We start from the raw sequence: 22285 nt of genomic DNA, 5'->3' as shown, positions 1-22285 counted from the left end.
TGTAGATAAAACTGATTTATCCATGTTCTAACACACAATAGGTGACCTTAACCATCCCATTACATTTATAAACTGCTAGTCATTAGCATCAGCCATGTCAATAGATCTGTGCCTTTGTTCAAAGTAAAACTTGATTAATGTCATGTTGCCTTGTGTCTTCAATCTAAAACAGGGATTAGTTTTACATCCCGTCACACCCAATTTTTGACACTCACCAAAACAACCATAATATAAAAATGCCATCTGTTATTCTGAAAATGATTAAGATCAAGAGAAACCTCAGAATTTCAACCTTACTACAAATTAACACAAAATTATTTTAATCCAGAGCAGAAAACTTAAAGGTTTGCAAAGTGATCGAGACTCAAACAGAAGGTAAACCCTGACAGGGAAAAATCAACGGAATAAATCCCTCGGGTAAGTAATCCAAATGGTAATAACCCATGGAGTCGATAAATCCAAGAGCCTTATCGAGCAGTCAAAAAACAGGCAAAGCCAAAATTGGGCAGAAATCAAGGTCATTTTCCATAGTGCACAGGCCAGTCAAAGACTGGAAGGGTCATTTCCAGGAAGTCAATCCAAAAAGCAAGTTTGGCAGGGAATTGAGCATGACTCTTAGGCAGTCAAGCAGGGAGTGTTTTCAAGGTTGGGGTTTAAATCCTGAGGAAATCTGGTATTTATGATTGTGACTGATAATATGTAGACTGACGGAGTGTCCAGAAGTTTCCAGAGAGAGTACAACAGCAATGCTTCACATTAGATAAAACAAAGGACCAACAAAAAGATTCTGATGATGGTTTATGTAAAAAAACAACAACAACTAAGATCCTTTGGAAAACATTTCAGCCAGACCATTTTGGATGAAATCAAGAAGTTTATTGCAAGAAGTTAATGACAAAACAAGCCGAGCATTGAAGCAGGTTTGGCATCAGGCTCTGTCTCAATATAGTCAGTCTAAAAGTAGTCTGCCTGACCATTACAAAGAAAAAATTGCAGACCCACAAACCTGCAAGAACCCCCAAAGAAACTTAATTGACGAGCCTGATGCTTACCAACTATGAGAATGGTGGAGCCACCCACCATAAACTGAGCAAAGATTATATTAAACCTGAGAAGATAATTAAAAGCAGATCCTCCCCAGCATACCACCAGATTGCATTCTATGAAAGGGCAAGAGTGGCACCATGCATTTTGTTTTTGCTGAAATAAATATCGGTCATATGCGGCAGAAGGTCATTGGTCTCGGGACTTGAGAGAGGATGTGGGCACAAGATGAAGTTGTAACTGTCCTGATCTGGAAGGACTGAGCCACATACACCTCTGGAAATGGCCAAGCAGAGTTTGCAAAGGAATGAACTATAAATGCTCAAATGATTGAGGGATTATTAAAGTGTAAGCATTGTAAATAAATAAAAAAGTTAAATAGAAACATGATATAATTGATGGTAATAATTCAGTCTCAAAGATTTTATTCTGAAAAATAATTGTTTTACATAGATGAATTTATTTTGAAGTAGAGGGCAGAAGTAATGGAACTAACTTAAGAGCATGTTTGCCATTTTTCTTCTTTTTCCCTGCAAGTTACAGCACAGTTCCAGAAATTAAATATTCAATTTAAAAGTAAAATTGTTCTGATTAAGATGCTCCTGCTAGTCAAAATACCAATTTTTGGTGGTTAAACTGAGACACACTAGATCTGTAGAACATTGAAGTTGGAATCGAATAAGATGCCTATGGGTGAAGATAAAAATATTGAAGCACATGGCAAGGATGAGAAGGAAGGGAGGATGAGCTCTGCAGCTAAAACAAAAAACTGGAGAACCTATACCATGACTGCCATTGAATCACTCTCCCAACAATGGGAGAGTGGTGCAAGTTCAAACTCAGACAGTTCCTCCAATCAGCCAACTGGTAAACTACCCAAGCTATTGATAAAGAAATACACTGGAGAAATAAGCTAGTGGCAAAATTTCCAGTCTTCTATCCATTACAACAACACTTTGCAATAACAAATATTACCTACATGAAATTGTATTTGACTGGAGCAGCAGCTAGAGCTGTAGTTGGATTTACTGGGAACAGTAATTAGGATGCTCCAAAAGAGATGCTTCAAAACCACTTTGGAAGTAGTAGATTGTAATTAGTTAATCACGTTCCTGTAAATTAAGGTACAAATTAGAGAAAGACACATGTACTTACCATACCAGATACAGCTCAGAAGGACATCCCAACAACAATTCATTCTCCAAGCCAGCATCCATCCCTCTCACCTGGATTTGTTGGGATAGTGCTAGCCATAAACCAGAAGATTTTCCAGGAAACTTATTGGCTCCTTGCAAAGAGAAAGTGAGGAAATTAGAAAAATGCTACATTTGCCTTTGTTGAAGACACTGGGATAGATTCTGCAGAGATAAGCAACATGTGACTTGTATAATCACAGGCATCATCAGTCAATCTGTGATCAAAGTGAACCGACACAGAAAGTAGTAGCAGTAATGTTAAAGGACATTGGCATTACAGTAGAGAACACAGTACTTGTCCAGACAATCAAAGTAGGGATGAGGGACCAACAGAATAAAAAATTAAAAAATTGTGTGCTGTTTGCTAGGCAGCCAGAGGAGCTTCATTTAGGAAGCTGTGGTTAAGGCATTAAGATTGCCAGTATTTAGATAGGAGGTTGTGATTGAAGCAGTAGAAACCCCTCAAGTTTGCAGTGATCTAATACAAATTCTCCAGTGGGAGATCAAGGCACAATCCTGACAAAATCCCCACAAAACTAACCTCAGGATGGGTATAGATTATAAAAAAAACCAAAACAGACAAAAAACCCTGGTAGCCATGGAGAGCAGCTTTTACAAGGACCAATCTCCTCAACCAGTGTAAAAGACACCACCTGCCTCCACATTAGTCTGAACGAAGAATCTTAGATCTGAAAACAGCTGACAGCCTTTGGAGAGGAGGAGTCCCTGGGAATTGTCAACAAGCAAACAGAGACTAACTGAAGCCGAGGAACTTCTAAACTTTTAACAGACAACATTTAATGATGACAGCTATCAAGATGAATTACCATGGCTGCACGACAGACCAGCTCTTTCAGACAACTTCATGATTGCAAAGAAACAGTTTGAAGGCCTTGAGGCCAATACATGCAACTTTATCTTGAACAAGGCATCTGTTAGGATGGACTACCAAGCAAAAAGTGACAGAACAATTCAGAGACTGATGAACTACATATCACATCAAAAAAAGGTAACCACTAAACTGAGAGTGGTATTTGTTGCATCATCACGGTGCAGGTACGATGAGTGTCTCTTATGGTGATGACTAATACCAAATTACAGTAGACCATGTCAATGAGGCCTTTGCAGTTACTACAACAGCAAAAGAAATTCTGTCGCATGCAAGGACAAATGTGCAAATGGGTGACAATCTCACCAAAATTCAGAGTGGACAGAAGGTAAAATGGAACATCTAAAAGACAGCCAAAACTGAGAACATGTTGAAGTTGCTGGGAATGGTATGGAGACCAGAGAAAGATGACAGTTTGTACTGACGGAGTTTTTAGATATATTAAAATGCAAAGAGAAATGTGCTACAGATGTGGTGCATCTGATTGAGCACTTGGTGCTCAACCACAGAAATCCTTTGGGGTTATGGATTCTTCAAAGGGAGTTTAAGAGTGAAGCTGACACGGGCGTGGTAGGATCCAATAGCATCACAGCAATCTGGACTATTAAAGAGCTTTATTGGTGACTTGTGGACAACAGCACAAATAATCACGGAAACCACGCCAGGTGGAAGGCAGAAAACACTGAACAGCCACAAGTCAAAAGCTCTTAGTCGGGGACGGAAGGTTGTCGAGTTTAGCAGGGCTGAGACGAAGAAGGAAAGTCCAAGGTGGGCAGGGTCAACACCAGTAAATGAGAATGAGGAAAGTGCTGAAATGTCAGGCATGATAAACATTGTCAATAACAATCTGGCAAAGCATGAATGAACGGCAGTGGCTTAAATACAGGCTGAAAAAGAGCAACGAGTGAGAATGGTCAAAGTAAATCAGGTGGGTGGGGAAGAAGGGCGTAGCAGAGCGAGTGGAATTTTCCACCTCAGCAAGAGCGCAGAAGAGCAAGCAGTGACAGGAGCAACCATTAAAAAGCACATGTTACAGCATCGCTTCCATGTATTATTTAAAATAGCCATAAAGATCCACATTGTACACTATAATGAGACAACAAACAACCACAACAGCAGACAGTGGTAAATGTAGTTTATTTTGTCTTTGCTTCCCCTGTTCCTAGGTGGGTGAGGCTGACCTAGTTTCACCTGAAGCATCTACTTCCTTACCTAAAGCTAATCTTGGCTGATTCATTCAGTAGCTTGAAAGAGTGGCTTCTTCCTCTTGATCACCATACAGTATAGCTGGTAAATCTCACTGTGGCAGCAGGTAGTTTTTGGAAAAGTTAGATTTCACTGAAGTTTGCATTTTACCATAGTTCTATTCAGCCTCTGAACCCTGAGCACCACCTCTTATAGTCCAGTACCATCTACATTGTCCTGGAGGTTTTGGTGACTCCAGCAAGTGAAGTAATGAAACTGTACTTTCCCTGAAGCCCACAGATTTGGATGGTGTGAATGTTTGCGATTGTAAAGTAATAAATGTCTAAATCTTAGATGTTTGGTTTTGTTGCGACATGCTTGAAGACAATATTTTACAATCTGTGTCATATTTTTCAATGTACTAACAGCATGAGAAAAAATATTTTACTTTATTTGCAAGATTTAAATGCATTGTTCTCACTCACAAAGGAGTTGGAAGTTTTCTTTAAACGCATTACAACATGATGCGATATCTCTCTGCTCCACTCTTCATGAATGCTATTGAGGCAGTGTCATGAGATTTGAAACAGGTTCAACCCTGTGTTCCATCTCTGGAATTTTGAATGTGATTGCATTGTGTAATTTCAGTTGTTCTTTCACCTGTCAAAGTGCCTGCCTTTAGGTTAATTCACTAAACAATAAACCCCTGGTATTAGTGCATTTGGTTGGGATTAGGATGATTTGATAATCTGTACTACTGAATATGAAGAAATTATTTGACCTTAACTTTGGAAATATCACAAAAATACGCTACTGCTGTTACTCGCAGCTTGTGGAGTTTAGCGAACGCAAACATGCTTGTAGCTGCTCTGTCACTGGCTATCGCCTAGCATCTTCCTGTAATCCCATTGGCTAGGAGGGACGTTAATATGTACAAATTTGTGTGTATCCCAGCGTCTTCTTCGGGATTTTATTGTGGGTGTTCGTATGTTTGTCCATTAGATGGCGGTGTTACCACAAGTGTTAACGTTCGTTGCTAGTAATGACGGCTAATGTAAGATTAGCCTGTAATAAAGTTCATTTTGTTCTTGGAGAAGCCTTGCACTGAATTCCTACATTTATTGTGCGGTAATCTAATTGTAACATGTATCTGTTACATGTTTTGATGCATTTTTATGATTTATAAAAAAATTATGTCCGAATTTTTGGGGGCTTGGAACGGATTAGGGCATTTACATGGAAAACACATCTCTACTTACGTAATTTTCAGGATACGAAACAACTTCCGGAACCAATTAATTTCGTAAGTAGAGGTCCCACTGTATACTAATTATATTTGATAAATGACAGTTGTGTTTGGCGAACATGTTTAAGCAGCTACGATCAATATGAAAACAAGTAAATTAAAAATATGGAGTAGTTAAGATTAAGATTAAGATGCACTTTATTCATCCCTGTGGGGAAATTGAATATCCTGTTGAAATCTTACCCAATATGAGCAAGCAGATTTCTATTGCTCATTATAGAATGAACACACAATAAACACACGCAAGATTAATGCTCAGCAAACAAACAGAACAGCCTTGCCAAACTTTTTGTAAAACTTGTGACTCTAAAATGAGTACCTAGACATGTAGATCTTGCAAGAAATTGAAATTGTCCCAGTGTGCATTGAAAACTACATTGACAACAAATAGAACTGAAACTATAAATAGGAGTTTCTTGTGGTTCATTTCTAAAAATACATAAAAAAAACCCCAGATGGTAGCCACAATAAGGAGATATTTATGTTACTGCTAGCCTCTTGATTTTGTTGGCCTTCGTTCATTCACTTTTGATTCCACGATTGAAAACTTTGACCACCAAGACCCAAGATGATGGATCAATTCAGATTTTTATTGGTGTTAGATGAAGGTGAAGACAAATTATATAACAGAAACTCTAAACTTCTGGCCCTCATCATAAAGCTGTAAATGGTGAAGCAGGAAAAATGCCCCTCGCTGATACCAGTCCATCTAAAATGAAACAGACTGAAAAACATTCTAAATAATGTACATGAAGTGCTCCAGTGCTTATAGTACTGAAATAAAGATGAAGGTGAAGAAGATGCTTAATTTTACCAAAACACTGGATTACAAAGTGGAGGAGTCTGGAGAGACAGCCCTCATGAAACAAGCTCCCCATCCTCTTTATCTTGTAATAATACCCTGTGTCCTACCTCTTGGCCTCACTCTTTAGCACGATAATTTCTTCCGCTCCTTACGAGCATGTTCATGAGCCTTTTGTTGTATGTTCACATGTGGAATCCTCCTTAGATTTATATCCTGCCAAGTTATTAAATGTCCATGGATTATGACTGCAGTTTGAACAAGATTAAAGTTTAATTTTATCATCATTGAGACAACATGCCAGAAATGATACAGTGCAGACTGAAACTGAATTGCAGGAATGAAAAAAACAAACATCTTGGAACCAGAGTGTAATGAAAACTATCAGGAAAAAAAGCATCTGTAATCTGCGATTTAATACATGACCAAAGTTCTGATTGTATTCTTACATTCCTCCTAACTACGCCAGTTCCTACTCTTTGTCTGATTCTTCACATCATTAATATTTGTGTTATGTACTCACTCTTGGTGGGTACTAACTAATAAAAACAAGGAGAAGTAGTCTGATTGATAGATTTGTTCATCTTACATATATAAATCGTAATGTCATTAAAATAAAAGCGAGCGAGCTAAATCTGAAATGAAAAAGACACTTATTCATATACAGCTGAAATATACAGCTTTATTGAAAATATCAATAAAGTTCAGGGCCTGTTCTTGTGCAGCCATGAGTAGTGCCTCTGTGCTGTCTTTCAGTCTGGCCTTTTCCATGATTCTACTGGAACAAGGCATTTATTGAACAGAGCAGAGAACCTCATACTGATTGAGGGCTACGACAGGAGTAACCCCAGTAAGAGAGAGCACATGCAGAGGATAGAGGAGAACTGGTTGCTTCGAAACCTCACATCCTCACTGACAAAGAAGCATCTCTTAGCTCAGTGTTCAAATATCCATAATAAGAAATTGCGATCACAGCTAGAGATTGATGAGGCACAGTGTTGTACCTGATCCAAGGTACAAAGATGCCGCGACAAGGGGGTGCCAGGATGCCCGGTCAGCTTGGGGGTGATTCCACCCCCAGATACTGGAGTACCTAAAGCTGTATAACATCAGCAGGACACTAAAAGAGTTCATCCAGAACTCTGTTAAGCTGTGGAACACGACTCTGGAGGCCAACTCAAAGCCAAGTGTGCAGCTGAGCATCAGATGCGGCATATATCAAGGAGATGCCCTGTCTCCCCTGCTGTTCTGCATAGGCCTAAAACCCCTCAGCCAGATCATCACAGAGAGTGGCGTTGGATACCAGTTCTGAAGAGGAACAACCATCAGCCACCTCCTCTACATGGATGACATCAAACTGTATGCCAAGAACGAGCGTGACATCGACTCCCTGATTCACCTCACTAGGATCTACAGCAAAGACATCGGAATGTCATTCGGGCTAGACAAATGTGGGTGGATGATATCTAGAAGGGGAAAGGTGATGGGGTTGAACTACCTGAAGGGAACATCACACATGTGCAGGGCAGTTACAAATACCTGGTGATCCTGCAGACAAATGGTAACCATGAGGAGGCAACTAGGAAGTCAGCCAGAGCCAAATCAATCAATCAATCAATCAATCAATCAATCAATCAATCAATCAATCAACCAATCAATCAATCAATCAATCAATCAATCAATCAATCAATCAATCAATCAATCAATCAATCTTTATTTATATAGCGTATTTTACAATCAAAATTGTTTCTAGGCGCTTTCCAGAATCCCAGGGCCTAACCCCAAACAAGCAACAGTGGCAAGTAAAACTCCCCTTTAACAGGAAGAAACCTTGAGCAGGACCAGGCTCATGTAGGGGGACCCTCCTGCTGATGGGGGGCTGGGTAGAGAGAGAGTAGAGTATAGTAGAGTAGAGTAGACGAGAGCAGAGCAGAGCAGAGGTAGAGGAGAGAATAGGCACACATAATCCAGAGTACATACAGAAATACATTGTATTTAGTAAAGTAGGCTGCCGGTAGGGTCAGGTTGAGTGGGCCAGCAGGGTCAGAGGTCAGTATGCAGCTCTGAAGGCGGCGATACCTGTAGATGAATACAGAAGGGGGGGTGCAGAAAAACAACACAAGAAATAACATCACTAGTCTATGTGATGAGGAGGAGAGGAGAGGAGAGGAGAGGAGAGGAGAGGAGAGGAGAGGAGAGGAGACCATTTCCCAGTGGGGTAACAGAGGCCTGTCAGGTGGTCATGTTTCTGGACCCTGGCAGCCTTGGCCTATAGCAGCATAACTAAGATGTTAACATAATGATTAGACAACCCCCTAAGTATGATAATTTGTCTGTCTATGGTAGTAACTGGAACTACAGACAACTACAGACAACTTAGTGACAATAAGCTTTTTCAAAGAGGAAGGTTTTAAGCCTAATCTTGAAAGTAGAGATGGAGTCAGCCTACCGTACCAGTACAGTGAGCTGGTTCCATAGCAGGGGGGCCTGGTAGCTAAATGCTTGGCCCCCCATTCTACCCCTACAAATACCTACAGAGGTTAAGGCAGGTCCTGAAAAGCCAGCTGAATGGTAAGAATAAGATCCAGGCCATTAGCACTTATACCCTGCCAGTAATGAGATACCCTGCTGGCAGAATACCCTGGCCACTGGAAGAGATACAAGCCACTGACATCAAGACAAGGAATTTCCTCACCATGCACGGAGGGTTTCACCCTAAGTCCAGTGTCCTAAGGCTGTACACAAAGCAAAAGGAATGGGGCCGAGGACTAGTAAGTGTCCGAACTACTGTGCAGGAGGAAACAACAAGCCTCCAAGAATACATCAAGAAAATAACCCCCACTGACTGACTGCTGAGTGAATGTCTCAGGCAATGGGCACTATGGGCAGTAACCCCAAGCTGAGTAGATGGCTTCAACAGATACCAGGAACCACATCAGAGATCTCTGTCCAGAAGTTCACAGTCCTAGGAACAGCTAAGATCCTGCGTAGAACCCTCAGACCCCCAGGCCTCTGGTAGAGGACCTGAGTCTGAAGGAAGGTCCGCCCAGGAGGGCAAGGAAGAGTATTTTTTTTTGTGTGTGTGTGTGTGTATATAACAAGCACATATCTTCCCTATCCCTATATGGCACAAAATTGTAGGAATTGTTAGGATGATATGTTCATATCATTGTTAATTATTGTAATAGCTCTTTTTCTGCCTGAAACATAATGGATATAGTCGACTCAGTTACAGAGAATATGGATTGATTTATCTTTTATAACATGTTTTGCATTGTCTTAAGTGCTTTCAATATTTACCTCTGCCATCTGTACTGGACATAAACTTTGGCCACTTTAAAACTGGAAACATTTAACTTAAAAATATAATCTGGTGGTTGATCATGAGAAAAAAGGGTTTCTAAAAGTGTATCCTTGTAAAGATGAATGGCTACACTTTAGAGCTGATGAGAAAGAGCTGTATAGTGCTCTGTGATCCATTACTGTTTGTATCCCTGTGCTTTTTGATGACAGTAATTTGTCTCCTGGCAACAAACTTATTTTACAACAGAAGTCATCTTTCAGATGCAGTTTTTGTCACCGGATGTTGAAATAAATAATATAAAAGTCATAAAAATTTAATCCTGGTTCCCCTGTGATAACAAGAAAAAACACTTTGTGCATGGATGCAAATTCACAACTTATTTATGGGGAGATGCTACATGACCCTGAAGACAGCATGCTTTCACCATGTAGAAAAACACATTTATACCTCATAGCTGACACCCAGCAGGAGGTCATCCCTTCCACAGCAGCTGCAGCACCTTAACTCAGCTGCCATCATTGATTACTCGAACACCAAATATCTTCATTAACTCAGTGAGGTTTTAGATGAAATTATCACAGCTTCAGAGCAGCTCTGTCCTATTTTACCCTTCTGCCACACATTACAAAGACAAAGGACTATACAGAATATTTGTTAAAGATTGTGGTATTTATGTGACTTTTAGAATTGAATGAAAACATGTTCTCTTAGTTGAGGAGCTAACCTTTTGTCAGTGGATATTCTCCAAGATCACTGCTTAGTTTATTCCCGACAATGGGAGGGAAGGGAAATTTTATTCATGAGGGGAAGTTCCCGTTACATAGTGAGCTACACATTACAGAGCTATTCATACAGCATAAATTCCTAAAAAATATACCTGGAGATGTCATTGATCATAAATAGCTCTATCAAAATACATGAAATAAAACACCACTGCATTGCACAATTTACTAGTTCACATTTCTGCATTCAGCAACCAAATAAGGAATTTTCAAAATAAAAACACTGCCATCGACGCCACAATTATTATTTTTTGTATGTGTTATAGTTGCCAGTATCCAAACAGAGCCACACACACACACACAGACATACACAAACGAGAGACTACACTGGATAAATAAATTTAATAAATAATGAAAATGAAGATTAGATAAACATTTTTCAGTATTAAGATTTCAGTATTTCATTTCAACATCTACAGACCACGACTACAACTACTACACCACAGAAATTCTGGTATGAGTGGACAAGAGCAGATCATTGCCATGATTAATAAAAAGCTTTGACATATCCCTACACAAAGTGTGTTTAAACATTCCCCAATCGGTGGGATTTCCCACGCATGATGTACTTTACGTAGTGCTTCTATTGAAGATTGTGTTGCTACACATTTTATATGTTTGACTGAAAAAAATGAGGCAAAAGTCTCCTTCACAGACCAGTACCTGCTGACAGGATGTCCAGTGATAAAATCAGAACATGATAGGCAGGTGCATCAACATCATTCAGTAATTTAGCAGGATAATGTGGGACAGTTTTCATGTTGCAGGTGGGACGACGCAGTTCAGATGAAATGCCGCGGCAAATCGAGGCCATTCCATAGTTATTCAAGCTTTATTAGTTATTCTTCAGCTTTCTGGCAAAGCCTGTTATCTTCTCTCAAACAAATGTTTTTACAGTTTACATTTAAAAAAAAAAAATTCCAACAGAATTGCAAATGGTTTGTAGTCCAATGCCCTTTCCTTCGGTAACTCTGAAGGTTGTCTTGCCTTGGTAATCCCCAAAATCTAAGAGCAGAACAGTCGATGTGGACAAGATACCTTTGATCCATTTGGGTTTGGTTTGCCCAGTACATACTGACGCACTGGGCATTGAGCAGTGAATTGTCAGGGACCAGACGAGAACCCAAGAGCGACACCAGAGTTCGGTTGAACACCGCTTTCTTGTCAGGAACAAAAGGCAGTCGGGTTTACCGGGGAGCAGGCAGGATAGAATCGTCGGGGACAGGCAGGGTCAAGACCAAGCAGACAGGCAGGTAGGAAAACGCTGGAGAGTCATGTGAACCACAAAGGACAATCAGGCAGGGAGGCAACGTAGAGCAGGGAACTAAAAGGGGCTCGTGGCCACAGGTGCGCGGGGTGAAAGGGGACTCAAGGGCGGGGTCGCCCGCAGCTGTGACAGTGAACAGAACCTTTTCATCAGAGTTCTCTGAATCATTCCTCTGCTTCTTTCACAAACACTCTTGATCTTCATCAGACTTCTTAATATCTAATATCTTATTCCTCTACGGAATAAATGTGGTTGAGAGCAACTGCTGTTTCAGGAATATTTTAAATAATCATGATTCAGCTATATAAAAAGAGGGGAAAACAAATGTAACAATAAAAGAAAATAATAACCATCAAACAACTGAATTAACCTAATTATTACAAATATCTATCTTGTAGACCAGTTATGCCCAGCTTGGCTGTCAAAAGTAATGATATGCTGTCACACTGCTGTTCTCTGAAAATTCTGTGTCTTCAACCGACAATGAAAATGACATTTTACAATTTTTAACATCTGAGCTTCAAAGAATCTCCATGTATGATATGCAGTCAATAATAAAGAAAAGTAGTAGAAATTATTCCATTTATTCAAGATTATAAAGCTTTTTGTATTTTTTTAATGATAAAGTTGACCAAAAGAGTAAAATCAAATCAGATCATCAGACTGAGAATTCCAGTGTGTGTTGAATCAACTACACCTCTATCTACAAATGGAACACAGAGCTGAGTATAATTGTACGATGCACTCTCTTGACCTTTTGTGTCACCACAGAAATCGGTTCCATCACTCATCCATGCCATTACCCGACTGCCTGCCGTGAATAATGCAATTTGTATCCTCTATGGAGGGCGTCCAGAACAAGAGACGCTCTGGTAAACAAACAGCCGAATGGCAGATGCAGCAAAAGCCATTAGAGGCCTGCTAATCTTCCCTCACTCCAGACTGATAGATCTGTGCTTTATCTGCTTTGGATGTGGCCATTGATAACTAGGCTGCCAGCCTTGTTCTGCTGAAACACTGGATCACACACATGAACACTGACCACTGACAGAATCACAGTCGTGAAGTGAGCTCAGCTGTAGACTTTTTCCTTCTAGCTGTACTAAAGGTCTGTCTTTGATGTGTTTACTTCCAAGGCAATTTTTGGACTACTGCCCTCATACAGCTATACCTAAATTGCTCAGAGAAGTAAAGACCTTTTCTCTTTCCTGTCTCAAGAATGACTGCTGCTGTCTCTTCCTTGTCTGCAGTGAACTGGGCAAAAGTATTTAAATCCAAGCTGCACTGATGGATCATGGAACATGTTGCAGAATGACTGAAAATTAGTAGACTTGACTGGATGCATTTAAGTCCAAGCTGACACTACCAGAGGTCACAAAATGTTCCTGTTTTTCATGATCTGTTGTTAGTTTTAATCTTTGGTCTTTGTTTATTTTCTTGCTGTCTAACTCCATGACTGTGTGTCTGCTATCTATCTTGGCCAGATTTTAATCACAATGTAATGATCTCATTAACAGATTTAATTATCACATTTGGATGACTCATTCCTGGTAATATAAAACTTTTTTTTCATAAAGTAGGAAAAAAATATCTGTGGTAAACAAGATATTTAAAGGATTCAATCATAAAATACATTTATTTAAAAAGGTAGAGAAATGGAATCTCAACACAAAATAATCTTGAAATTGAATGTTTGACCCATGTTGTGCATTAGAAGGGGTGTGCATATGTTGTGCATCAAAGGGTTAAGTAAAGGTTAAATTAGAAAGAAAAAACCTGTACATTATACATTTTAAAATGTAGTAAGGTAGAGATTACTCTGCATCCCTGGAGCCTTTCAGAGGAAGGGCAACACCGCTTTGCTAATTGAGTCAGCTAATATCATTCTTTCCCCACAGACAGTATTTTTATAACATTATGTGGGGTTTAGTAGGCAGTGACTCTGTTGGTCAATTGGTGATGCAGGCTAGGTCTTCTACATACAGTAAGACAAAGTCACAAAAACAAATTTAGTAGTACACCTGCTTCACCTGATTTTGTTTGTCTTCTGTCCTTTTTACAGAAAAAAGGCATTTCTTATATGACATTATATTTATTGATTTAATTTTATTTGCTTTTGGGATGTCTTAGTTTTATGTAAGGTTTTATGAGTGAGCTGAGGTGATCTTTTTTTGATTCTCATTTGAATGTGTTCCTTCAGTCCTGAGACTCACTCACTCATTTTCTACCGCTTGTTCCTCCACTGAGGGTCGCGGGGGGACTGGAGCCTATCCCAGCACAATGGGCGGAGGCAGGGTACACCCTGGACTTGACGCCAGTTAATCGCAGGGCTAACACATATAGACAAACAACCAGTTTCCAATTAGCCTAATCCCCAATCATGCATGTCTTTGGACTGTGGGAGGAAGCCGGAGTACCCGGAGAGAACCCACACAGGCACAGGGAGAACATGCAAACTCCACACAGAAAGTCCCCAACCGGGGATCGAACCCAGGGCCTTCTTGCTGTGAGGGAACAGTGCTAACCACCACACCACTGTGCCGCCCTCCTGAGACTCTTGGTGGGTCAAAACCTTCTCATCAGCTGATATATGTTGGGGTTTCTGGGTTGTGTTGGTCGTTGTCCTGCAGGGGGTGGTGTGGAGCACAATTGGCGGCAGCTGGCACTGCAGGCAGGCGCACCTGTAGGCAAGTTACATCTTGCTGCCTATTCAAGCAGGTTGTGCCTACCTGTCAGTGTCAGGGTGTTTGTTTGGGTTGTCTGAGTGACCATCTTGTGAGCGTGTCTGTTCGTCTCCCTTGTTGTGTGTTGGTGTTCTGTGGTTCCTGGAGGGCCGCTCCTGCTCCGTGTTCCCTGGAGGGCCGCTCCTTCTCTGTGTTCCCTGGAGGGCCGCTCCCACTTTCTGGATATGCCTCACAACAGCGACAACCAGCTCTGTTTTGCCATCAGCCTCACTAGTCTGATTGATACCGGTCTCCTTAGCAATCAGGTTGTACATTTGGCAAAATAGATACATTTAGCAGGGTTAAATGAACAGACACCCCTTGAAAAATTGTAGTGTTTGACAGCGACAAGGGTAATCTTCCCCTCTCATGGTTTGAGATGATTTCTCCCAAATAAACAATCATCTTTTTTGTATTTATCTGGGGAACATTACTATGGAATCAAAAACCCGAAAGGATTTTTGGGAAAGCCATACATCTGTCATTTCTGATACAGTGGTTGCGATACCCAATTGGCACACCTGTACAGGTCACTGCTCTGTGTGCACCCACCCGAATGTGCGAGATTTGAGGGAAAAAAAGGTCTTTTCCTCAGATTGCAACAAATAGTGTTGCTCCCCATGGTGTCTTACCAAACAGAAAAAGTGGCTAAACACAATAACTTTTTACATGATTTAATACATGAGCAGAGCACAGAAAGGCATTGGCAAAACCAGCAGGGGTGCCAAGCACCAGCTACCGGTCAACAACGGAATCGCCCAGGACTGTAGGACGTGGCCCACCAACCTGTGCACTGCCTGGATTGATTGCAAGAAAGTCTATGACTCAATGCCACACACATGGATACTGGAGTGCTTAAAGCTGTATAACATCAACAGGACACTAATAGAGTTCATCCAGAACTCCATGAAGCTGTGGAGCGCGACTCTGGAGGCCAACTCAAAGCCAATTGTGCAGGTGAGCATCAGATGTGGCATATATCAAGGAGATGCTCTGTCCCCCCTGCTGTTCTGCATAGGCCTAAACCCCCTCAGCCAGATTATCACAAAGAATGGCTATGAGTAACAGTTCCGAAGTGGAACAACCATCAGCCACCTCCACTACATGGATGACATCAAGCTGTATGCCAAGAACGAGCGTGACATCGACTCCCTGATTCACCTCACTAGGATCTACAGCAAAGACATACAGTAGAGGACCCAAGTCTGAAGGAGGCACCACCCAGGAGGGCAATAAAGAGATTTATAGATAGATAGATAGATAGATAGATAGATAGATAGATAGATAGATAGATAGATAGATACTTACACTGATTTTTATTTGTATATTTTTTTAACATCCTTGAGATCAGAATTAATTGCTCAGAGGAGATGCAAGTGGAAGATCTCAGACAAGTCAGAAAAACTGACTGTGTATGTTTGCATGTGGGCTTATTGCTGTAGGAAAGCAAATATGCTTTAAAGAGAATAGTACAGCTCATAACTGGAGTGTTTTCCTGTAATCATATTAAAAAATTTTGGAGCCCAAATCCACAAAAATTCATCTGAATGTAAGATTTAATTTCTTTTAGACACCCAACATGCTTTTGCAATAAATGACTGTTGAAGAGTCTTTGTACATGCTTTGTTTTTCTACTTTTATATGGACTTTTAATTAGTTTGTGTGTATTACCATTGTTTCTGTTCACAAAGACATTTTTTTCCATCTACCATATTTTCACGACTATAAGGCGCACCTAAAACACTGAGATTTTCTCAAAAATCGACGGTGCGCCTTATAATATGGTGCGCCTTGTGTGTGGACTGAGTTCCAAAATCTGCTGTGCGCCTTTGGTGGATGCCCTACGGTAAACGCTCTGCCAATCGATTAGCGGCACATCTACGTGTAAGGAACCCCTAAAATGGTGCCGGTCAAGCGAGACGCGTGTGAATGAGGCTTACTTTAAACTGCAGGCCATCTAATATGCGGCTGAAAATGGCAATCGAGCAATCTTAGTGTTTTCACTTTATGAGGAGGTGGCATCTCTCCATATGCGCAAGGACAACAGTGGCTGCCCGCGGATTACCAGGAGAGGGTGGCCATCTTCCCTAACCAGGAGAGGGCGGCCATCTTCCCTAACCCTAACCCTAACCAGGAGAGGGCGGCCATCTTCCCTAACCCTAACCCTAACCAGGAGAGGGTGGCCATCTTCCCTAACCCTAACCCTAACCAGGAGAGGGTGGCCATCTTCCCTAACCCTAACCAGGAGAGGGTGGCCATCTTCCCTAACCCTAACCCTAACCAGGAGAGGGTGGCCATCTTCCCTAACCCTAACCAGGAGAGGGTGGCCATCTTCCCTAACCCTAACCCTAACCAGGAGAGGGTGGCCATCTTCCCTAACCCTAACCCTAACCAGGAGAGGGTGGCCATCTTCCCTAACCCTAACCAGGAGAGGGTGGCCATCTTCCCTAACCCTAACCCTAACCAGGAGAGGGTGGCCATCTTCCCTAACCCTAACCAGGAGAGGGTGGCCATCTTCCCTAACCCTAACCAGGAGAGGGTGGCCATCTTCCCTAACCCTAACCAGGAGAGGGCGGCCATCTTCCCTAACCCTAACCAGGAGAGGGTGGCCATCTTCCCTAACCCTAACCAGGAGAGGGTGGCCATCTTCCGCACCTACTGCCGCCACAAGATAACCGCGCCCAGCCACATCACCAACATGGATGAGATCCCTCTGACTTTTGACATCCCTTTGACCCACAAAGTGGAGAAAAAGGGACCGGCACGGTGGCGATACGCACAACAGGGCACGAGAAGTCGTCGTTCACCGTGGTTCTTGGCTGCCACGGAAACGGACAGAGCGCTGGATGACGGAATGCGAACACTCCTTCACAGACTATGAGGCAGCGGCGGGCAAGTTATGCCACCATATGCGGGTGGATTGTAGACGCATGGGCTATGATACCGTCTTCATGTATTGTAAGAGCTTTCACAAAATCAACGCTGAACCGGAACCGGTCGGTGAGTCCGATTAAGATGATTAAGAAGAGGAATTCGTGATGTTGGACATTGAAATAGCGCAGCTGTTTAAATCATATACAGAAGATGAAAACTTTGATGGTTTTGTGGCGGAGGAATGAATATTTTGTTTCATAAATGTGTCGAAACTCACTGTTTTACTTCCGTTATTATTTTTACTGTATGTTTCAGCATGCGCCTAATAATACAGTGCGCCTTATGTATGTTTTAAATACAGAAATAGCACCCATAACTGAGACTGCACCTTTTAATACAGTGCTCCTTATGGTCGTGAAAATACGGTAATAGCTGATTGAGTACACGCACAGCACACACAGACACAGAAACAGGCCCGCGCGCACACACACATTTCAACATTTATGGATACCACCTCATACACCTTATATATGCACACCATAAGGACCCCTGAGGGCACTTGATCACATATTCTCCATTTTAAAAGCATATGTTAGCACACTGCATCATGATGTCTCCACTGACTCTGCTCCTCCAGGGGGATTTCATCATCTTTGGCCAATTGGCATGCACTTTATCATCACTGGGCAGAATACAATTATGTTTTATTTGACGTGGGCGCATCATTTTTATTCCAAAACAATCATTCCACCAGCAGATGGAGATGTTGTAATGCAGACATGTAACAGCATCTAAGCAAAACTACTTCTATTCTTTTATTAATTTTGCCCCCAAAATGATAAATGGTGAAATAATCTTTTTTAAATGAATAGATGGTATCAAGTGTAAGATTCATAGTCCCAGATTTGTTCATTGATCGGTTTACATTTCATTTGTTTTTAAATTTGTGCTGGGAAAACAAGACTTTCAAAATTAACCCCAGTGCAAAAAAAAAAATTCATACTATTTTTTTATGTATTTATGAGTCTCAATTTTAGTGTGGAATAAATAAAAACATTCTCATATAAGCCAATGTGTTTCAAGTATAAACTATGTCATTTAATGTGACAACAAGGTTGAAGGTAATGTACCTGTAAAATGGGTTAGCACTCCAATACCTATGTCAACACAAGGAGCCTGGCAATAACTGGTCAGAGGTGTTAAATCATTGCTTTGAGCTACCATGCATATCACACCCCTTACTTTCACCACTATGCATTTAGTGTTTTCATGCGATTACAAAAATCATGTTAAATTCAAAGAATTGGATTCGTTCAATGCAGAGACATAGGGTTAGGAAAAGGATCAGGGTTTTTTTTCTCATCAAAAAGGAAAAATCCCGACTAATCTAAAACAGAAACCATTTGACTGAGACAATGCTTAAGAAGTCCAAAAACACAGGACTGAAAGGTATTAATTTACAAACGCATGGAAAACCACCCACACTGAATAGGAATGTTGTATATGAATGCATATACAACATCAAAACCATTAACAACTCTTTTAAAAAAGATGCCTCAAGGGAACCTCATTAAACCTGTGAAAGGATAATAAGTTAACAAGTCTGCAAGAACATCTACTGTCCCAAAGGCTCACTGTGTTTTACCATCCAAATGAAGCCATTAATCAAACCTTGTCAGGATAAATGCTTACATAATAGACAATCCTTTATAATTCCATCACATCTTCATCACACTAATGAGTGCAATGTCCTGAGATCCAACATTATGGTACTACTATTGAGAACGGATGACACTCATCTCTAAATGAATCATTAGCAGGATAAAAAAGGACATATGATTTTAGTTTTATGTTGACGGCTATTTATTACCTAAAAGCTGAACAGTAAAAGATGATACAATGTATATTTTTCTGGAATTAATTTAAGATTAGGATAGTTTTGGTATCTTATGTTGAATGAGATGAAGTAAATTATGTTGAGTGAAATGAAGTCCAGTAATTATTGTCAGTCACTAATAACTGCATGTTAGGGCCAGCTGTCCAATATTACACTTACAGTACAACTATCGGTTTTCTTTTTCAGAATGCTGCCAAATTACACTTAAGAACTGAACCTCAAAATGCTCAAAGCAACTGTCAACTGGAGCTTAGCAACTGTGGCTACTCTGCTCATGTTCATGTTGTGTTTCATGTATCTTGTATGTAACAACGCAGAATGTAAAAGTAGTAATTTCCCCTTTGTGAGAATAATAAAGTATTATGTTCAATGTCTTGCATTTTGATCTGGTATTGGCTATTTAATGCTAATTAAATCAAGGTATCTTCTGTCATGGCCCTGTGTGTTTAGTCTTCTTTTTTGTGTTTACCTATCCTGCTCTAGTCCAATCCGAAGCTTAGATAACAATCTAATATGGCCCTGGCAGACAGTCACAAAGTTCAGCAAGCCTTAGTGCCTCAGGGCATGCTCCTCGGTCTAAATGAAAAGCCCCTCTTGGATATATGGAATTCCTTCTGGAACCTCTTTTCCAGGTCTCCTCAGACAAGATAATCCAGTTCCACAGCCAGTCTTTCATCACTTATGCATTCTCTGGGGCCTTCATTCCTCAGTGCTTGGTCCAATCTTCTTCTGCCGCACAGCACAAACCTCCCATCCCCATTACCGAGCATTACTCTGGTGAGGTGGCTAGGTGTATGTCCTGTCACGACAAAAAACAAATTTTGTCAGTACATGCTGGAGTGCTGGTAAGTTGACCTTCTTCCTGCTTCATGTCCTCTCGTCACATGCTTCTCGGTACAATCCTCTGGCTTCACGACTTCATCTCTCTGTCTTTCCTCATTGACTCTGGTGCATTGACCAGGAATTGACAAATCCCAGAGTCTGAACCCCCAACAAGCAACAGTAGCAAGGAAAAACTCCCCTTTAACAAGAAGCCTTGAACAGGACGAGGCTCATGTAGGGGGACCCTCCTGCTGATGGGCAGCTGGATAGAGAGGTAGGAGAAGAAGGGAGAGGACAAGGGAAAGAGAGTATAGGCAGAGATCATGCAAATCCATTAATTGTAACAAGCTGTTAGTATAAGATTTAAGTGGGTCAGCAGGGTCAGGTGATCATGTTTTTTTTGACCCCGGCAGCCTCAGCCTCTAGCAGCAGAAATATGATCTTAACCTATTACTTAGATGGCCCTCTAAATATGATCATTTGTCTGACTAGAATAATAACAACTGGAAGGACAGAATTACTGACTATCAGCTTTTTCAAGGGTTTGAAACCTGATCTGATAGTAGAGATGGAGTCAGCCTGCCATACCTGAACAGGGAGGTGGTTTCACTGCAGGGGGGACTCCTAGCTAAATGCTCGGCCCCCCATTCTACCTTTAGAGACTCTGGGGACCACAAGTAAACAAGCATTCTGAGAACAGAGCGGTCTATTGGGATTATAAGACATCACTAGCTCCTCCAGGTAGGATGGAGCTAGGCCTCTGAGGACCTTGTAGGTCACAAGAAGAATTTTTAAAAATTATTTTAGATTTCATGGGCAACCAATGAAGAGAGGCCAGTCCAGGAGTCATGTGACCTCTGTGGTCAACACTTGTCAGAACTCTAGCTGCAGCATTTTGGATCAGCTGGAGGCTTCTTAAAGAGTTGTTTGGACACTCTGATAATGAAGAATTACAATAGTCCAGCCTGGAAGTAACAAATGCTGGACTAATTTTTCAACAACATGTTGGCTCAATAATTTCCTGATCTTTGCAATGTTTCACAAATGAAAAAAAGGCCCTTTTAGAGACCATTTATATGTTCCTGTGGTCACACCTAAAGGCCAGTCGCTGTTTGTGGTAGTGTTTTTCTCTCCACTCTTGTGGGTTTTTGCACATTTGTTCTCTTCAATAAGTCTACGCTCCTAGTGAGGAATGGCATCATTTTGGGTGTGTTATCATGATCCTCTTATTAGGAATAACTTCAATCAACACTTTGGAGTTTGCAGTTGTAGGTGCTGCAGCTTCATCTTCACTGCCATGTGCCACATCGCTACTGCAGTGTCACGCTGCAAACTACCTTTGCAGTATATGTCTTGGAGCAGGGATATTACTTCTTATTGGGTGTGATTTATTAAGTTTATTAAGTGTTGTTTATTTTGGTTACTTTATAGTTATGGTATGTTTGTGCCTGGTGTTTGTGTAATTCTGAGTAATTTTGTTAGTCTATTTGATTCATTTCTCTCGGAATCTATAATTTGAATTTTTCTTCCTTGGTTGCATTTAAGGCAGATACTGTAAATGATTTAGTTTTAATTGTATATCTGTATTGCTTTCTGTTAGCACACTTGTTGTTGTTGTTTTTTTCAGTTGCTGGAGGCCAGTGGTGTCCTTGTATGTGGGCTTTCTTCACGTTTGTCACACGCACGTGGTGTTTGTTGAGTCTGATGGGTGCCCCACGGCATCAGTGTGCGTTACCAACTCAAACCCTGCATATATCTGGTTTTCTTTTATCTTCATTCCGTGTGACCAAAAGAGATTTTAATATATATTTTTTTCCTTATTGGCAATTAAATCATATTCTGAACCAAATCTTATGCCTAAGTAAATCTACCTGTGTGCCTTAGCTTTTCGATTAATTCTGTTGGTGTAATTCCCAGAGTGACAATGATGGTATTTGCCTCAAAGAAAAGATTTTGTGACAAGACAGGAATTTGCTTTATTAACACTCATAGTCCCCCTAACTCATTACCGCACAGTTTTACAAAAATGAACTGCATTTATTAACTCAAAGACAGCAATTATATACTCTGGACAAGGGGGGTAAAATGAATGATATAATATTTATATGTACACATGTGAGGCTTTGACAAAACATTTTGAATAAGGTGTTAAAACCTAAGAATCAACCAGATGTCTGGATGTTTTTTTTGCCCT

This window comes from Takifugu rubripes, chromosome 7 (assembly GCF_901000725.2).
Source record: "Takifugu rubripes chromosome 7, fTakRub1.2, whole genome shotgun sequence".
NCBI lineage: Eukaryota > Metazoa > Chordata > Actinopteri > Tetraodontiformes > Tetraodontidae > Takifugu > Takifugu rubripes.
This window is presented reverse-complemented; position numbering follows the sequence as displayed.